The following is a 16,949-nucleotide window of genomic DNA, read 5'->3' on the forward strand; positions in this document are numbered from 1 at the left end:
CTTACGCGAAACTATAGGCACCGTGCGTAAACTATAGATGGCGTTATAATCCCGACAGTAGAGACACCGTGCGAGTAAAAAAAGAAACTTTCCAAACCCATTGGTTGTCACTGTCTAGTCTGTAAATGTGATTTTACAATGATTTAAAATATAATATATAAAATACAATTATTAAAATTATAAAATATGGTTTTCTACCAATAAACAATGATCGCCAGCGTGGTCGAAATATATCAAAAGGCCAAAAGCTATTCGAGTCGGGCCATGTTTTTGATGTCATAGAAACAGTTGGCCAAGAACAAGAAACAATATTTAAACTGGCAAAATTGTTGCTCAGACAAAAATTTCAAATGTATATGATGTTAAGATAACAGGAAGTACCTTTTTTAAATTAATTGTTATTACAATATCTTTAGACAATCATTATTTCTATTTTAAATTTTTATCTCTGTCCTTTCAGCTCGATTGCAATAGAAACATTAAAAGTGCAACTTGTAAATGCAAGACAGGTCTATCAGGACAATGTAAGCACGTCTGTGCCTTAGTGCATTACGTAAATTCTGCAGAAAGTGCAGAATCGAAAACCAGTTATGCACAACAATGGGGCAAACCAACGTACCGACAGTTACTGGGTTATGATAAAGGAGTGACAATGGCAGAGTTATTTCCAACTTATTATTAAAGTATTACGTGTTTTACAACTGCATTTATCCATTTAATTCTTTTATCCCTAAGCCATAGTATGTGAGTACTATTAGTAGGGAAATAGTAAAATTTTACACCCTTGGAGTTGTTTTTGGATGTATTACAGCATCCAGCAATACAACAATACATTTTGATAACTTAAATTAGCAAAATTTAACACGAATATTCAGAATTTTTTTCATGGTTTGATAGTACAATTTTTGACACTTGATTGAAAGTTTCGGATATAAGTCACGAGGTGGCAGGATCATCGCTACGCACGGTGCCTATAATAGCGAAACAGAGCGAAACCTAAAACTAGAACAGTTGATTCCTATTTCGCTCATAAAAATTGTCGATTGCTACAGACGCGTCCGAGATACACGCGGAACCGCTCCAAAATGGCGAACAACGGGCGGAGATGTAGACGGCGCCCAAGCAAATGAGCGAAATCATGTTAGAAAGAGACAACGTCATAGTCAGTTTTGTACGTTAGAGCAGGGAATTTCGCTATTGTTTCGCCGCCCAACAACTCACAACTTACAGCGAAACTATGGCGGTTTCGCCCTTTGGGTTTCGCAGCGGAGGTGTGCTACAGGCATTACGTGCTCTCCGATGCACGGGATGAATCTGAATCAATCACCAACTTCCAGACTACGGGCTGTTTGAAAGTTTAAGAAAACCCACAAAGCGATTTCGGCCCGACCCGGGAATTGAACCCGAGACCTCGAGCACAGCAGCCGCGCTTTCGACCACTAGACCAACGAGGCAGTCAATAGATTATAGAAGTAGGTACAGACAATATATTCTCGCAAATGAAGTCATGTAACACAGAAACAATAATATACTTACGTCAATGCTTTAACGCATCACACCACGATCTGGGCTATACCGACCTTGCCTACAAATAAGTGGTTATCATAGAGGTCAAAACTCTAAATACAGCTCAATTGCATGCGAGCAATATAATCTTGGTAATTATTGACTGAATATCATCATTGATTTGCTTATGAATGATTTGATCGATTAATCAACTCGCTTTGTTTGAAGTATATGAGTTTGTCATGGTCGGTTTGAGAGATACCGCGGCCCTGGTACATAAAAGGCCTATGACGGAACACGACGGTTTTTAGTCAGTAAGAGTCTGACACTCCCTTACCGCTGCTAACACACAGGGGCAGGGGTCATTTGATGATTTTTGACGTCGGAAAAAAAAAAGTTCCGTGGCTATCATATCAATCATAATGAGTTGTCCTGGTCCTGGTTGTCATTTGAGCATCTTTGACAGTTGCTACGGGTAGTCAGAAGCCATCAAGTCAGACAACCAGTCTTAGAAGGAGTATCGGTTTGCTCGGGTAACTGGGTTGAGGAGGTCAGATAGGCAATCGCTCCTTGAAAAACACTGGTACTCAGCTACAAACAAGAATAGCAAAAGGCAAAGAAGATGATAATATGACTTATAGATAGAGAATTCCATTCTAATGATAGAATTTCATGAAATATGTACTTAGTTAAACTTTTCAGATATGTAGAACATACTACAAAGGTTGAAATACATCTTATATCAATACCAGCTGTATACCGATGTTCCTGTAAGGATGAGACCTCTCGTACCCATACAAAAAGTAGCCTACATCCTCTCGATTAAAAGGGCATCTAAAAACACGTTCGAAACAAGCAAACATCCTTACAAAATAACTACAAAATTTCAAGGAATCAAAGGCTTTAAAGCTTTAACTAAAACCTTTGTACACAAAGCTAGTGATGACTCATAGTTAAAGTATGTTGTGCAGGACTCACGGTGAGACTGACGTCATTGAGTATTGCACTCAATTGGCTTTTAACTTTGTTGGTTGGGCTTTTGGTTAGTTTGAGTTTAGCTGGTTTAAGTGTCAGGTTAACCTTACTATCCTTATTGACTTTGTAAATGCGAAAGTAAGTACCTAAGTAACAAACTTAGGTACTTACTTTCGCGTTTCCACGTCTAAATTGGATTCAATATGTACCTATACAGATTTTTGCTAACTCCACATTTTTTTGTGTCATACTCTTCCGGATTAAAATCCACCTTGTTCTTTCTAGTGTCCTTTGTGTACCAGGGCCGCGGTAACTCTTTCGATCAATCCCGGCAATGCTAACTTATTAAGATTACTGAAATCTTCACGACCATCATCAAATAAAATTATTGTGGATCATGATTCTTATTTTTGATACTTTTGAGTCCATTCATGCGGTATTGGGTAGGTTATATCAACCTCACTATAGAAATCTTGGTTATTCGAGACCCAGAGAACCTAGTGTGAGTTTTGCAGTTTCTTGATGCGTAGATTATGATCATCTTAGCCTTTGATACCTATTTAAGTAGCATTAATTTTAGAACTGTAGAGATTACCTGAAAGATGACATGAATAGGAAGGGAGTGAGTGTCAGTATGACGAGTGACAGGGAAAAATGGAAGAGGATAACATATTGCGCCGACCCCAAATAAAATTGGGAACAGGGCAGGAGGAAGAAGAAGAAGGATTTTAGAACAGTTTATTTAAAAACTATCATCGGCTTTTGGTCCCAGAACTCAGCTAAAATCGCCTGCCGTTTTACAAGAGTATGTTACACCATCGATAGATAGCTGTTCATACCTTTCATACTTTAGGTCAATTAGGTCAAAATAGTCTTAAGATAAAATACGTTTAATGATTGGAGTATAATAAACATGGAAAATTATGTTTGTATTGACGGCAAAAGTTATTAATATTGGCAACGATTAACTGTTAGTAAATATTTTATTTATTAGATAGTTATACGCAAATAATCTTATACTGCTGATTTCAATAACCGATCTAATCGTGGTTTTGCTAAATTGCAAATTGAAATTCGACATTCACTTCATATAGTAAAGTTAGGTATTTCAATCTCTCATCGAAAAACAGTGATGGATCATCATATCATATTGGAATGGTATGCCTTGTATAGCGGATCACGGCATGAATATATTTTTATTTTAGACCTATACCTGTGAATCACAAATAAGCGATTTGATTTGGAAACTACGTCATGACAGTTTTCAGGCTTTAAACTTAACAAGTTAACTTCTTACTTAAATCCTGTGCATACTTTTCTAGAATCTTCCAAATATAGACCAAAAAATCCTTCAACATCTAGTAAATTGGTCACAAAAATGAATAGATCCTGTCCCTCTATAACTAAGATCATGACATCAGTGAAACAACCGGAGATGACAGTTTCAACTCGACTCCATGGCGGCTACTCGTCGTCTCTTTCCCTCACGTGGTTAAGTTATATGTCCGTCTCTTGCGCACGTTCGCAGTAATTCTAGTTTACCGTTAAGTGGGTTCTAGCTATTTTGTTGTTGTAGCCAGCTGATTGTAATTTAAGATGTCAGCGCGTGATGAGTATATGTTCTTTAGAGGTAGTAGTTTAGGATTATGGGAGACACGAATATGTTCAGTTCAGTTGCAGTATTTGATGAGAATTTGTTTGGGGACAAGGGGGGACCTTTGAAATGGTAAAAGTCTTAGTAAAATTGGATATTTGGAGCTCGTGGGTTAGAGCTGTACGAGTCTATAAATCTATTATCTAGTAACTTAAGCAATCCAAAACTACGTTCATGGGTAATCATCTTGTCAAGAAGAGTTTCTCTGTGTTTTGGAAGGGACATTAAACTGGTGGTTCCTGGCTGTCATTTGCACATTTTTGGCGGTCGTTACTTGAAGTCGGAAGCCAGAAAGTCTGAGAACTAGTAAGACTAAGGGTTGCTTAAAAACTTGGTTGAGGAGGTAAGATAGACAGTCGCTCTTTGTAACTGACACACAACTACATCTAGTTAGACTGAAAGCCGACCCCAACATGGTTGAGAAAAGGCTACGCAAATGAATGAAATGATGAAATACTTACATAAAAGAATCCATCTATATTATTATTTCAGGAATATCAATAGAAATGTTATATTCTACTCTGAAATACCTTTCTATAAATAAACCTTTGACCTAAGCAGGCATTGTTTTTCATGAACAATACGAAATAAATAAGAAAATGGATGAGGGTAATCAAATAAGTAAATAAAACCTAATAATGCTTATAATTATATTGCTCATTCTTTAGTTCAAGGGTCTAAGTATGACGAACGGGAATCCAATTGTTATGATATAAAATTGAGCGTAGGTAAATAATATCCTATGTCATCTGCGTAGTACCAATGCGACTTTTCTAAGTTTGTATGTACTTTCTAAGTATATCTTAGACACCAATGACTGTGTTTCGGACGGCACGTTAAACTGTAGGTTTCAGCTGTTATTGAACATCCTTGGCAGTCGTTACGGGTAGTCAGGAGCCAGTAAGTCTGACACCAGTCTAACCAAGGGGTATTGGGTTGCTCGGGTAACTGGTTTGAGGGGGTCAGATAGGGCAGTCGCCCCTTGTAAAGCACTGGTACTCAGCTGGCTCGGAGGATGGATGTGTCATCTGCGTAGTCTTTGTAGGCTTCCAGTCTAACTTGATGCAGTGCTTTACAAGGATTGACTGCTACTCAGAACTCCTCAAACGATCTACCTGGGCAACCCGATAGCCTTTAGTCAGTCTGGTTGTCAGTCTTTCTGGCTTTTGACTATCCGTAACGACTGCCAAAGTTGTTCAAGTGACAGCCGGAGGAACCCACTAATTTATCGTGCCTTTCGAAACACGGAATATAATATGATGTGTCCTGCAGTACTTTCTGAGTATATCTTAGACACCAATGGCTGATAAAAGGTGAAGAAAAACATCTTGAGGAAACCTGGACTATATAAGTCTGAAATCACCAACCCGCATAGAGCGAGCGTGGTGATTAACGCTCAATCCATCTCCGTGTGAGAGGAGGCTAGCCCAGCAGTGGGACGATAAAAGGCTGTGACAGTAACAGTGTCCTGAAGTGGGTCAATAAAGAGGTTGAATAATGATGATGAAAACCAGATTGATAATCAAGTAAAGAGTATTAAAGATGTTTAATCAGGAAGCGATGAAAATCATTAACTACTGACTATAACAGTATGTAAATAAATGCATTTACTTTATGATTTATTCAATTATTCGCAATAGCTCTTCTGGTTTCGCTTTTGTTATGTAGGGAATCATTTCTTTGTTGCGTTCTTTGGTAGAAGCCATATTGGTGTTTTGATCGTTTGATTGATGACTGGTTGCCATGGTAACTATACAGGCGACATATTTGTTATTGTGTGACTAAAGTTTCTTTACGTAACAAGTTTTCTCAAATCTCAAATCCTTAGGGTTTTAGGAACGAATCAGCCGGCTAAGAAACGTATTTAAACAGAAAAAAAAAACTGTAAGTAGGTTGTAAGCATTGTATTGAGCTAGCTTTTCCCCCAGTTTAGACCCTAGTACAAGTACTTCCAGTAGGTACTCGGATAAAAAGTAGGTGCCTAGTCTATGTCCTTTCTTGGGCTTCTTACTATCTGTGTACCTACCAAATCTCTGGCATGAAACCCAAACAGAGAGAGTTACTATTTCATTTATAACATTAGTGGGATTTTCTCAAGATTCTCAGTTTCTGCAAAGACGATGAACCCAACTTGAACATACCTATCTACCTAGCTATTTATAATTCCAAGTCAATCATAAATACGCAGGGAAAAGTAACCGCAAAGCCGGTAGGCAACCTACCATTATATTGCAATACCTAATTACCTATTTAAGTTTTCACCACAAATTGACAGTCACAGCAACTGTGACTCATAAAATGGCGGCGTCGAAAACAAAAACATTAGAACGGCGCGTAATTTGAAAAAAGAATGGAGTTTTCTAGAATTCTTTTGTACTATTATAATGGCTGGTAAGGTTTTTTAGAAGGCATCGACCATTCAGCCTTTTCAAAACTATGTTGGGGTCGGCTTCCAGTCTAATCGGATGCAGCTGAGTACCAGTGCTTTACAAGGAGCGACTGCCTATCTGACTTTCTCAACCCAGTTACCCGGGCAAGGTTTTTTGGAAGACCGTATTCGAAATATAAAACTCCCGGTACATTTTTAATGCTTGGTCATCAGGCGAACAACGAATGTTTCTAAGTTGTAATTCTTATTAAATTTTCTTAAAAATAACTGTAAATTACAGTTAGGACATCTAGATTTGACCGGTTACTAACAAAGCTGTTTTATATTTTAAGATTTATTTAATTTTAACGCATTTAATTTGTAGCCATTAACGATTTTGTTTTTTTTTTCTATGACAAGAAAGTCGGTGACATTTCGAATTTCTGGCCAGTATTCAAGAAGGTTTTAAATCACCGTCCAAACTTTTTTCTTAAGTAAGTTAGTACAACTTGGCGAATGAATAACGACTTGTATTTCCAATGACTGTTTTTTGTGTCATGATAAATCGTGTTGTTTTTATGTGTTTTTACTGCTGTGGGCCCCTTACCGGAAGCGAAGCCTTCTAAAAATAATTACCCACCTACCTACATAGACTTTTGAACGCCAATCTCTCGTCGAAAACACGCATGTTTAGTTAGTTATACAAAAAACCGGTTGATTATACAAATGATTACTCAATATTTATATGCAGAAGTCAGTTAAGTAAACAGAGTTTAGTCAAGTTTGCATCGACGGTGTATAAGTAGTTAACTAGTAAAAAGTAAGACATAAATATCCAACCTACGAGAGAAAGCTGACGAAACCGCTCTAGATTAAAAAAAAAACTCACCTGTATCAATTGTCGTTGATTTCACGTCAAAAAACCACTTGAAAACAACAATAAAGCAAAGAACTTTTACAAAAATCACACAAAAAACTCAGTAGTCTACCTTATTTAAAACTTGTAAAAGAAAACCAACTTTTATATAACTGTTATAAACTTCATATAGTTTGAACCAGTTTTTACGAGTTTATTTTATAGAAATTAGCTCGAGCAACTCACAGGTAAGTTTGTTTAGTAACTACAATTAGTGTGTCAGTATTATTTATTTGTTTTACAATGAAAAATGTTGTTGGCGTGTCGAAATTGAGGTATAGAAAGGCACTCGACGGGCGTAGCTTCCGACCCCCCGCACACAACTGACTTCTCGTTCAATGCGGTGTTACCAGCCCACGAAGAAGGTTTTGCTTGTAAACCAACTTAACAATACAGACAAGAAAACTGTCAGACTCTCTTATATAGTAATTATAAGGTACAAAATCGTGTGAAATCATGTTTGTTGAGAGCAAATAGATTTTTGTATTTAATCATAATCGTGATAGAACTCGTACAAAGACTATTTTATCGTTTTGAAAACGAATAAAAAATACATAATTGAATGACATTAAAGGGAGAAAAAAATATGAAGAATTCACACGTTTATGTTCCTATGTGTTGATAAGTTAATTATTGGATACAATGTTGATTAATTTACTGAGAATCGATAATTATTATTATCAGTTAGTGGCAGTCTGAGATTTGTTATGATTTAGATGCAAAATGGTTTCCTCCTAATCGTTGATTCTGTAATAAACAACATGTTTTTGCAACTTTAAACTAGTTAGACGATAACTCAATAAAAAAGTGAATCAGCTAGTAGCTTTCAGATTTATATTCGGGAACAATTTCTTAATAGGTAGTGTCTGAATCAAATATTTATCCGGACGGCCACTTATTAAATTTTACTTCCAACAATGAGTCTAAGGGAACCGAAAATGAATAAAGAAATAATGTATGTCAATCGTGTATGAGAAAACTCTAGTAAGATTTAATTCGTCATACTAAAGGTTATCTGTGGCATTTGTTTTAAGGGATCTCAAGTATAAGCAACCAGTAGGATTTAAAAAACTTGGCGTGGTTGATCCGCGGATGTCATGACGAGTTACTCCGTGGAAGACATGTCAAATTGGTGGGTCTGGCTAGTTCACATAGGCAATCACTCCATTTGGCATACTTGAAATTAACTACACCCATTGGAAGCCGACTCCAACATAGGTAGTTGGGAAAAGGCTAGGCAGATAATACCCAAGTGAGTTCTTTACCATGTTCCTTTTGAGAATTTAGAACAATATTCAAATAAATAAATTATGAACCCTGAATTCCGAATTGAGTGCGATGGATAGGTATGATTTCTATGGAATTTACGCGTATAAAATAAAGATGTAATCATCCTTAATTATGACCAAATTAGACTTTAAAAAATACAGCTATTTATTACACCATATTACCATTTACTATCGCATGTTTTTTACATAAATTTCAAAGTAATCTCAAGTATCTATCATTCAACAAAATTACTTCCTAACTTATTTACCCACTAACATTAAACATTCCCCTAACAACTTCACCCACAAACAGGGGTAACGCTCTAACGTGGCAACACTGACAGGTGGCAAACGGTGTGGCATGCAGGTAGCTTCGTCCTAGCGTTGCATAAACTGCAAAGGTTTGTAACGGATACAAATATATGTACGAACCACGTTATATTTTCTTTATATTTTCTTTATTTCCACCTTTTTTTCTTGGTGGGTAGTTTTGACAAGAGGTCACAAACTTTGTGCTCCCATTTATAATAATTATAAATAATAGTATTTATTGTTTTTGTCAACTGTAAATGCTTTATTAATATATAATTAGACATCACCCACCAGTTCAGTGTATTTCCCACAATATCACGGATCTTATAAACACACAATTATACAGCACAACATTATGGAAGCACTAAAGAGTTCACTGTCCGATATGATGTCATTATTTCAAGACAGGATGACAAGTTTTGAGGCACAGCTGCAGAAGAATCCTGGTGCTTCAAACAGCACAGATAGCTTGGTTGCGGACTATAATTCTTTCAAGAAGTTCATTCTTGATGCGTTGGGCTGCATTCAACAGCAGATGGAGGCGTTGTCACAGGAGCTGGATAGCATGGAGATGCGTGCACGACGAAAGATGGTGCTGCTGCATGGTGTCACTGAACAGACCAAGGAGGACACAGCACAGGTTGTTGTAGAAGTTGTCCGGCGTCATCTCGGATTTACGGAATTTACTGTGAATGATGTGCGACGATGCCATAGGATGGGTAGACAGACTGATGCAAGCAAACCCAGGCCTATTCTTTGTAAATTACGGGATGTTGGAGTGAGAGACAGCATGTGGTTTGCAAAGACAAAGCTGAAGGGCACTGGCATAACTTTATCGGAGTTCCTCACTCGGCCTCGTCATCAGCTGTTCATGTCAGCGCGTGATAAGTTCGGTGTAAACAACTGCTGGACAAAACAAGGGCTTGTTTACGTGATGGGCGCGGACGGCTCTCGCCATCGAGTAAGCACACTAGGCGACCTCAGCCGAATCCAGCAAAATAAAGAGAAGGCACAGTCGTCGCCAGCACCGAAGAAAGCGAAACGAGTAGCTGCCAAAAAGAAGTAATTTCCATAGCTTCTCTTTGTAAGTTGTAATTGTATTATCCGAGTAGCATAATTTTTTTTTTATTGCGTATCATGTAGTGTAGGTACCCTAAATTAATTTATTTTATTGCTTTTTGTTTCACTACGACGACAAATCACTAATATAAAATAAATAATGTCATTTGTCAAACGTCACCTGTCAAGTGTCACACTAATACCATTATAAATTTTCGTTCGGAAACTTTAATTAAAATAGCTCGGGTAATACAATAATTCAGTACATACGTAACTTTTTTTTTTTTTTTTTCTGCAATTGTTGTTAACGTTTATATTAATAATTTCTTTTTTTTTTTATATAACTTTCTTTTTTTTTTTTTTCGTACTATCAGTGTTTATTTCTGTTATTTACACACAACTGGCGGGTGGATTACCAACGTTATTAGATCGCTTTTTTTTTCTGCACAATACGCAGAATTGTTATATTTATTATTAGTTTACAATATTATTATATTTATATTTATTTATATCATTAATAACGTTAATGCTTGATTTAAATGATGACAGCGATGCTGAAACTTTTGTCTCGGCTTGTAGTGGTGACGACAGCTTTGCCAGCCTTCCAACGGCAACGCTTGCTGATTCTCTTGAAGCGACATTTTCTGATGTTCCGAAGAATTTTAATGTAGTCCATATAAATGCCCAAAGTATACCGGCACATTACTCTGACATGCTAGCTAATCTAGACTGTAAGAATTTACACGCTATCCTTGTTTCAGAATCTTGGTTAAAACCATGTCTTCCTTCTACTTCCTATTCCTTGCCAGGTTTTCAGCTGATAAGAAATGATCGTGCGGTTGGCGGTGGGGGTGGAGTTGCCATATATCTTCGTCCTCATATTCCTTTCTCAATCATTAGTATGTCAGCACAGCCCCCGCCGCTGGGTGCCGGTGAGCATCTCTTTTTGGAAGTCAACCTGAATCATACCAAAATTTTGCTTGGTGTCTTCTATAGTCCTTCCTTACGTGTTAATTACTTTTCCAGCCTTGAACATCTCCTCGAAAACCTAATGCCTTCTTACAGTCATACAATTATTATGGGTGATTTTAATACGTGTTTATTGAAAAACGATTCCCGCTCGTCTTCCTTATGTTCAATAACTGAATCATACAATCTGTCAATCCTGCCATTAAGTGCCACACACCGTTTCCCCAACTGCAACCCTTCACTACTGGACCTTGCCCTTGTATCGTCTACGGAACATGTCAGTAAGCATGGTCAATGTTCAGCTGATATGTTTTCCTACCACGATCTCATATTCCTTTCATATAAAATCCGACCACCTAAGCCCAAACCCAAAATTCTACTGCAACGCAATTTTGGTGGTATGAATACTGAAGACCTTTGCAGTGATGCTGGCTGTATTGATTGGGCACCTTTGGCTGCAGCTGAGTCGGTTGATGATAAAGTTGCGTTATTCACTGATTCACTGGTTCGGCTTTATGACGTCCATGCTCCAATTCGGGCAATTAAGCTAAAACATCTTCCGGCTCCGTGGCTAACTGGTGCCATTAAGACTGCCATGCATAAAAAAGCTGTTGCGAAATCTAAATTTAAATGTCGACCTAGTATGTCTACTCGGGAGAAGTATGTTGAGGTCCGTAATCGTTGCAACAAGGTGTGTAGAGATGCACAACGCCAACATATACATCATTCAGTTGAAAACGGAGATCCAGCAAAAGTCTGGAAATTCCTAAAATCCATGGGAGTTGGAAAATCACGCCGTGATACAATTTCCAAAGACTTAGATATTGATTTACTTAATCAACACTTCACATCGTCGTCTCCGTGTAGTGGGACCGAAAAAGCACGCACATTAGATTATCTTTCAAAATTACCAACTCCAGACTATCCTGCATTTGTTTTTAGTCAATTCTCTGATTGTGATGTTAAGAAGAGTATAGTATCCATCTCCTCTAACGCTGTTGGTGATGATTGTGTCAGTCGGAAAATGATACTTCCTATCCTTGACGAAATCCTACCAGTCCTATCCCATATCCTTAATTACTCTGTGTCCTATGGTATTTTCCCATCCATCTGGAAAGATGCAAAAGTCATCCCGTTACCCAAAACATCCAATCCTACCTCTTTCTCTGAATATCGTCCCATTTCCGTCTTACCTTTCCTTTCTAAAGTCCTAGAACGTCTTGTACATGATCAGCTTAATGCTTTTCTTTGCAAGAACAGTCTTCTGAACCCGTTCCAATCCGGTTTCCGACCTGGTCACAGCACCGCTACAGCCTTAGTCAATATTACTGAGGATATACGCTGCAGCATGGATTCGGGAGATTTGACGGTCCTTTGCTTGCTAGATTTCAGTAATGCATTTAACACCGTCGACTTTGACATCCTGCTTGGCATACTTGGCTCACTTAACATATCTCCAACGGTGATTGACTGGTTTCGTAGTTACCTGTCTGGACGCCGTCAACGTATATGCATAGAAGACAAATGCTCTTCATGGTGCTATACTTCTGTTGGCGTGCCACAGGGTGGCGTTTTATCTCCTTTACTTTTCGCGATATTTATAAATTCAATTTCCAATAATCTTCAGTCTCTCTACCACCTTTATGCTGATGACCTACAAATTTATAGGAAAGCCGCCTTAGTGGATCTGGCAGATGCAATCGCCATCATCAATAGTGACTTGGCTGTAATATCTGATTGGAGTGAGGCTTACGGTCTTAAGGTTAATCCTTCAAAAACCCAAGCCATTGTAATTGGCAGTTCTAGGTTGGTACAAAAAGTTAGCTGGTCACAACTCCCGCACATCAATTTCAATGGCACTACCATTCCAGTCAAGGACACAGTCAAAAACCTAGGTGTACTTATTGACAAACACCTTTCCTGGGGCCCTCAACTACAAGAGGTTAGTCGCAAGGTGTTTGCATCTGTCCGGTCCCTGAGACGACTGAGGAACTTTCTCCCGACTGCCACCAAAACTGCGCTCGCACAATCCCTCCTGCTTCCCATCCTTGATTATGCAGATGTCAGCTATCCGGATCTTACAGAGGCACAATTAGATAAACTTGAGCGACTTCAAAATGTTTGTATTAGATTCATATTTGGCCTGCGCAAATATGATCATATTTCTGAATTTCGTTCAAAGCTCAAATGGCTTCCTATACGTCTTCGCCGGAATACTCATATCCTGTCTTTGCTATACAACATTTTGTTTAATCCCACTAACCCCCCTTATCTTAAAGAACGTTTCAAGTTCCTTTATGACACACATACAAAATATCTAAGGTCATCAGAAAATTTGAGGCTGGAGATGGCGATGCATTCCACTAGCTTCTTCGACAAATCTTTTACTGTTCTGGCTGTTCGGCTATGGAACGCATTGCCCGTTACGATAAGACAGGCTCAATCATTAGCCGTTTTCAAGAAAATGTTAAAAAGCCACTACCTTTCCTCCTAACGGTAGAATAATATTTATAAAAAGTATATATATCTAGCATTGACATTATTTAAAGGTATATATGTATTTATTGTTATTATTTTATATATATATATATAAACATATATGTATGTATATATATTTAGTTTATAATTTAAGTATTTATGGTAATAATATTTAGGTGCGCAAATTGCAGGAGCAAGTGTACACTTAGCCTAACTGCCTACCGTATAATCTTTTCCTTCTCGTCTCAATCCATCCTAAGGTTGTCTGGAAGAGATCGCTCTTAGCGATAAGACCGCCCATTATGTCACCTACCTTAACTAGATTTAGATCAAAATTGTAAAATTGGTGTACCTAATAAAGTATATCTATCTATCTATCTATATGCTACTAGTTATATGCATTTTAATCTAGTAATAGACACCGTCGTACCACAAAAGCTATAAAAGTCTGTTGAACACTTGTCTAAAAAAAATATAGATACCTATACGACGTTGTCAAAATAAGGTTCGTTTTGCAGCCACACGTTTTTTAGACAAGTGTTCAACAGATGTTTATGTTTTTGTATTAAGGCTGTTAAACTTTGATATTAGTTATTGTTAAACTTTTATTTAGACCACTAGAGAGAGGTAACAAGTAAAAATATACACGTCTGTTTTTAATCAATTTTTAATCGACTTAAAAAAAGGAGGTCCTCAGTTGGACCCGTATGTATGTTTGTCTCGTTCGGGGAATAAACTTTGACGCGGTTTACGGTAAAGTGCCTATTTATTTGTCAGACATAACAGAAGGCTTTAGGTGGGATAGGTATGTTATTGAAATAGGTTTTATTTTTTGTAACAAACATTCTCATAGCAATTATTTAGCAATGCAAACTTATTAACAGAAACACAAATTATTATTTATTGTAAAACTTTAATTTAGATAATCATGTACGTATACCATCCTACTTAGAAAACACCAGCCGTTAACCCGAGGTTTCACCCACGTCCCGTAGGAACTGCTGCCCGTACCGGGATAAAATATAGCCTTATGTTACTCGGGAAGAGTGTAGCTTTCCAACAGTGACAGAACTTTTCAAATCGCCCAAATCGGTTCAGTAGTTTCCAAGCCTTTACAAAAAAATTGTTTCGTCTTTACAATATTATTGTAAATAAATGTAATTACAAAAAACACAGTCAAATTTCAGACACAAACAAACACACACAAAACATTATAGTCTGAAATCAGCAACCCGCATTGAGCAAGCGTGGTGATTAACGCTCAATCCTTCTCCGTGCGAGAGGAGGCCGCAGCCCAGCAGTGGGACGATAAAAAAAGGCTGTAACAGTAACAGATCTATGTAATTAAGCAAACATTAGTCACGGGGTCCTTTAAGCCTCTTATCACAAAGCTAACTTCACAGGATTGTATAGTTTTATCTTATCTTTTACTAAGAAACTACTTTAGATATTAACATAGTTTGTAGATGTAAGTTAAGCTCCTAAGTTCTGTATCAACAATAGAGTGCATTGACTCTTGTTCTCAATGTTGTAATGTAGGTAGATTATAGGTACTATCTTCCGCCAGCAGTTTTACCCGTGTACCGAGGGAGCCCCGCGCCTGGACCTTTTTTTGTTAATGGGAAATAATTAAATATCCCCTCCCGCTGTGGGTTAGCAGCGTGAGGGAGAGTCGGAGTCTTAATGACTGAACCCCATTATGTTCCTTCTTAAGCCCTTTATATACCAGGGCCGCGGTAACTCGCAGGCAAGGTAGGCCTTGGCCCTGGTGGACCCCGCTGGCCTATGTATGACCTTCCTCGGTAAAAGTCTTAACTTTTTTCAAATCAGAGCGTTCAAACAAACATATGTATTATCTGTCTATACTAATATTATAGAGGAACCATTTTTTTTCGTATTTGTACCCTCAATGCTGTAAAATTACAGAACCGATTAGAAAACACTGTTGGTAAGCTACACTCTTCCTGAGTAACATAACAATATATATTTATCCGAATACCAGCAACAAATAGCAAGCACGGGACGCGGGTGAAACCGCGGGAAAACGGCTAGTACTAAATAAGTAAAAGATTTTGAAGCTAGATTTAAGCAATCAAGAGTAATTTACTGTTAGTTCCTACACAATGCAAGAGGTTTGAAAGCGTGAGAAATACGCCTTGGCCTACTGGACAAAACTCACTGGGTTTTAAGAAACAATGCTACCTCTGGACTTCTATCTATTTAGTTTTTGTACAGCCGTTTTATATTCCCATTGCTGGGCTACGGCCTCCTCTCACACGGAGAAGGATTGAGCGTTAATCACATCGCTTGCTCAATGCGGGTTGGTGATTTCAGACTTTAGAGTCCAGGTTTACTCGAACTTAAATCAACACTAATAATATAAGGCTGAAAAGTTTGTTTGTTTGAAAGCGCTAATCTCAGAACCATTGACGAGGAGTTACTGGTCTATTTCAGAGTATGTAGGGTAGCCTATTTATCAAAAAGGACTGTAGGCATATGAAGGCCTTTAATCCAGGTGAGATACCGTAAACCACTGAGCAGATTTAAATTTTTTTTTCAATATTGGAAAGCTACCCTCTTCCCAAGTTACATAGGCTATATTTTATCCCGGTACAGGCAGTGGTTATCCCGGGATGCGGGTGAAACCGCTGGCAAGCAGCTGGTTCTAACTATAGGATTGAAATATGCTACTTATGTTTCGCTAATTGACTTCTTTTCATCAGAGAGTTACTTAATTTCCTTTTTGAGGTTTAAGGGGCCTCGTTATAATTTAGATACAGACCCAACAGTTGCTCAATATGGCACTATATTGTTGTAAGCACATTCTTAACACGCGGAAGGTAAAATGTCATGGTGAACCACAAAGAAAGGAGACTCGAATTCTTGATACGATAATTTAAAGCATCAGCCTGTTGATGTCAAAAACTTCTGAAACGATTTGGATTAAATAATTATGAGTACTTATTAATTTTGTATAGGCTATAAATAGGGTAATTCTTGCTCAGGCTACGCGTGTCGCACGAGGTTTCACCCGCATGTGTTGTGTTTGCTAGCTAATACAACTGATAAATTACATATAATTTACATACCTATATCAGTACATACATAGTATAAAACAAAGTCGCATTTTCTGTCCCTATATCCCTATGTCCCTTTGTACTCTTAAATATTTAAAACTACGCAACCGCTTTCATAGATTTAGATAGAGTAATTAAAGACGAAAGTTTAAATGTATAATAACATGCATTAAATAGTAGAGAAATACTGTTATCCCGTACAAAGCTGGGGCGAGTCGCTAGTATACTTATAAATACATATTAGAACACCCAGACCACAGCCAACAAGCATGCTCATCACACAAATGTAGACTGTACCGGGAATCGAACCTGGGACCATCAGGTCGGCAGTATGGTGACCATTGCGCCAACGAGGTCGTCATAGAAT

General features: G+C 37.8%; 1 protein-coding gene across 1 annotated transcript in view; it reads right to left on the bottom strand.

The window, feature by feature from the left end:
* The window catches only part of LOC110384614 (PTB domain-containing adapter protein ced-6), a 78,506-nt gene extending 70,748 nt beyond the window's left edge, over positions 1 to 7,758 (bottom strand). Inside the window, exon 1 of the mRNA XM_064042037.1 lies at positions 7,393 to 7,758. The gene's annotated coding sequence lies outside the window, so the exon portion shown is untranslated. The remainder of the gene's footprint in view (positions 1 to 7,392) is intronic.
* Positions 7,759 to 16,949: the final 9,191 nt, after the last annotated feature.

The sequence above is a fragment of the Helicoverpa armigera genome, chromosome 27 (genome assembly GCF_030705265.1).
Source record: "Helicoverpa armigera isolate CAAS_96S chromosome 27, ASM3070526v1, whole genome shotgun sequence".
Lineage (NCBI taxonomy): Eukaryota > Metazoa > Arthropoda > Insecta > Lepidoptera > Noctuidae > Helicoverpa > Helicoverpa armigera.